This window comes from Aplysia californica, unplaced genomic scaffold, assembly GCF_000002075.1.
Source record: "Aplysia californica isolate F4 #8 unplaced genomic scaffold, AplCal3.0 scaffold00657, whole genome shotgun sequence".
In the NCBI taxonomy this organism is placed as follows: Eukaryota; Metazoa; Mollusca; class Gastropoda; order Aplysiida; family Aplysiidae; genus Aplysia; species Aplysia californica.
The window spans coordinates 143,748-148,200 of record NW_004797927.1 but is presented as its reverse complement, the minus strand read 5'-3'; positions in this window follow the sequence as shown (position 1 = coordinate 148,200).

Sequence of the window (4,453 nt, the reverse complement as noted above, 5' to 3'; positions counted from 1 at the left end):
GTTAACTCCTAAAGTGTCCTTAATTGTAGGCAAAGACGAATGCTCTTTTCAGGTTAAGTGAAAATGCAACGACACATCACCTGGTTATTCCTTGAGCCTGTTTTTTAAATTGAAATTTTAATAACTTTACGTTTCTGGAGCACTATGAGTCGAAGAAGAAGAAGAAGAAGAAGAAGAAGAAGAAGAAGAAGAAGAAGAAGAAGAGGAGGAGGAGGAGGAGGAGGAGGAGGAGGAGGAAGAGGAAGTAATTGCAAACCCTTTCTTTTTCTCCCCTAGACCTGGAAAACCAAGATCTTATGCAATACAGAAATTTAAAAAAAACAAAAACAATTAAGTTCTCCATACTGCTAGATGTCAATAACAAAATTCGCATTCACTGAAGGAAAAAAACACATTTTAACTTCTGCTCTAAATGCGACCTGGCTAAACACTGAATGTAGCCAGAGATGTCAACAGCTTCATTGTACTGGAAGTAAACGTGAGCTGGTTAATGGACAGTGTCAGTTTGAGGTCAGCCGAACTTTATGGTTAAATGTATTACATAAAATGCCAACTAGCACCTGTGCGGCTCATGATCCAACGACAACGGACACTGAAACACCCATCTACTCCTAATTTATCAAGTTTGTGAAGAGTTTGGTTCATCAGTAATGCAAGCCAGCTGCAATACGTGGGTTCCAACCTCTGAAGGAAAGTGGACGGCTTATCGAGGTAAATAATTCCTATCTTTTTCAGAAAAAAGGGAGTGTTAACCAGATCGGATGGGCTTTTCTTCGATGTTTTATGGGCGGCTACAGCCTTTTACTTAAAGTATTTTGGCTAGGCATCGGGCACTCCAGATTTGCGATATATTTTACATTTTTCAAACTAGGAGATTTTCAAAACTCAAGATGCGACATTTAAACTGCTGGGCAAGTTGACAGAAGTCGATAAATCTCCTCTTCAGTGTGAAAGCAGTTCCTGTTCCTCCAACGGCGAACAGCGCTACATCATGTGTTTTTCACTCACTTCCACCGGTTGACACTCTACCAAGTGTCACAACAAACTTCACACCATCTTGTGTCTCCGGTGAGTGGTCAAAGCATTCAAATGAAATCGTAGGGTTATTGTTCATGCTATTGGTAGTCAAAGCGTATCAACGGTAACTTCCAGGGGGGTCTCGTGGTCTAGAGATTACGGTGTTCGCCTCTCATTCAATAGGTACCGGGCTCGAAACCTGACAGCGACGGGAAAATATTTTCTCTCAGTTTTTTTTCTTTCCTGCTCTCTATCCAAGTTTTTTTTTCTTTCCTGCTCTCTATCCAAGTTCTGTCGTCTGATATCGTCTCCACTTTTTGCCCCCGCCCCCCACCTCCACATCCCTTTTGCCCTCTTCTCTGGGCCCCTGACTCTTTCTGCGACCTTTCTGCTGCTACTCATCGGCCCCTTCTTGGCGTTGTCATTCACCCACACCCCTGATCTTTGGGTGCTTAACACCACCTTTTTTCTATGGGTTTTTTTTTTTTCAAACAATAAAAAGAAGAACAGAGAAGACATAAGGACGATAGATGTTGGATAGGAAAGAAGGAGTAAATCATACCAAAGCACCCGTCAACCACCCGCGTGAACGCTCACAGTTCTCCGTTCTCAGCCACATAAAACCTATGCCACTTTTCTTCCTTTTTTTTATCACTCATGTACAATCGTACTTATCTTAGACAACCATCCATTGTCGAGGAAAACATTGGACGTTATAGACTTCTGGTCGACTTATAGAGATATACATTCAAATGACTTTTGTCTTTGTCACAGAACTAATGTAACACATTCAATTGTCCCTGTCTTTATCACAGAACTAATGTAAAACGTTCAAATAGCTCCTGCCTTTATCACAGAACTAAACGACCGCATGACACCGTAAGTGCTTAAAACTGCCAACACTGTACAGTTGTTGTTTTTTTTCCATTGTGAAATCTCTTTCATTCACATCATCTTGCCTTTCTGTTGCTCAGCGCATACAATTCCCAGAGCTAACTTTTCCACTCAATGAAGAAACGAACCTCTTCGCTGAAGCAAACAGACGCTACAATTTTTTCAGTCTGTCTCACGTGTCCCAAAAACTTACGTACTCATTGTAAAACTTCTCTCCAAAGTATCGTCTGGGGTTATTCCCTGGTGGACAGATATGTGACACGGTTTCATTTTCAAATCCTGCCTTAAGATTCTGTAAGTTGTGGACTTTTACCAGCCTAGTTCACCGCCACGTCTTCGAACAGATTCCTTGACGTTGTCGCAACCGACGAGCGACCTGCTTCCACATTTTAATCATATTGGCATCATTTTGTTAATGATTACTCCCTTTACTAGATCTAGTGGCTTTCCAACAGACATCTTCTCGCTTTCAACTGTTTGAACTCACATCAAATTACTCTTTCAGAAGGTGCACTAGATCTAAATCTGGAATCAAACTCCTACTCACCGCAATAACAGGCTTGCAGCATTTTTTTAAAAACTCGAATTCAGGTTATTTTTCTAACTTTAAAAACAACAACAACCTTTTCTGAGTTACTCCATGATGTGCTTGATGCAGCAGCGCTCTCATGACTAGTTCAAATTTGAGCATAAAATATGACATCCGGACGATCAAATAACAAGGTTAGCAAAAATTGGAGAAGTTATTCACCGTTTTCTCGCGGTCATCGAGCCTGGGACAGTAGGTATGTCTGTTTGAGTCAAATCCCAATTTCGCAAAGTTGTATCTATGTAAGTAGAGGTCTATCTAATACAGAGAAGGCAAACAAATAACAAACAAGTAAACCAACAAATGGTGTGTCTGACAAAAGATTTACACTAACAAACAAGCAAACAATTAAACAAACAAATAAATAAACAAGCAAGTGAGTCTGACAAAAGAATTACACTAAATAGCAAGCAAAATATTAATGAACAAAACAGCAAATAAACCAACAAAACAAAGCTAAAGTATGTGTGAGAAATAAATAACACAAACAAACAAACAAACAAACAAACAAACAAACAAACAAACAAACAAACAAACAAACGAACGAACAAACAAACAAACAAACAAAATACAAATAACCAAACAACTCTTCACTTTGCAAGTCAGTATCTTTTATTGCAAAAATAAAATCACAATCAGCAATGCAAATTAAAGGACGAACATGAAGAATTTACGGGATTTTGTGTAGATAAAACAACCAGGAAGCATGATATGGCATAGGTGACGTGCTACACTTCTCCGTTTTATTGTACAAAGTAGAAAAACATTTTATCCCCCTTTTATCCCCCTAGTCCTGCTTCTGTTGCTCTTTTCAAAGCCATTGCCCAAGTCTGATTCTTCTTGCTTTTTTTGTCGGACTTGTATTCTGCTTTTAAAAAAATATTTTATCCTGCTTTTTGTCAAACCTTCATCCTTTTATGATCCGATTCTGCTTGCTTTTTATGTCGAACTTTTATCCTAATTTTTTCATATTTTTATTCTGCTTTTTGTCGGACTTTTATCTTTTTTTGTCATACTTTTTATCCTTCATTTTGTCTCATACTCATATGTAGCACTTTTATCCTACTTTTATCCAGCTTTTGTTTGCTGTCATTCTGCTTCTTTCGTGGTGTCGTTTTACTTTTATTCAATTTTGACCTGATTTTAAGCTGCTTTTGTACCCCTTACTTTTTCTTCTACTTTTCTTTTGATTTTAGTTTAAATAAATAATATGTTCTTCCCTTTTCCTTTTATTCAATTTTGATCAGAAAGACAATTATTTTTTAACCAATTAATTTAAAACAACAACAAAAAACCAACTAGGGAGAAGTAATGAAATAACGAAGAAATGAAGGCATGACGAAATAAAGAAATAAATGAAGAAATGGAGAAATAAGTAAGGAAATAAAGAAATAAGTAAAGAAATGAAGTAATAAAGAAATGAAGAAATAAATAAAGAAATGTAAAAATGATTTTGTCAATTCTCAAAGAGAAACTGGAAAATGAATAGAATGTACAAATTAGGCTAGAACCCAAATGGCCGCGGGATCGGAAAAGTAAAGTAAAAGTAATGTACAAATTATCATGATGAAATCTCTCTCTCTCTCTCTCTCTCTCTCTCTCTCTCTCTCTCTCTCTCTCTCTTTCTCTCTCTCTCTCTCTCTCTCTCTCTCTCTCTCTCTCTCTCTCTCTCTCTCTCGATCTATCGATCTATCAACTATCTATCTATCTATCTATCTATCTATCTATCTATCTATCTATCTATCTATCTATCTATCTATCTATCTATCTATGTATCTATGTATCTATCTATCTATCTATCTATCTATCTATCTATCTATCTATCTATCTATCTATCTATCTATCTATCTATCTATCTATCTATCTATGTGTTCAGCCATGATGGTTCTTCATGTGAGTGTCGTAGGAGACTTGCTGAATAAAACTCTGGTTACAGCTCTTGCAGTGAAACAG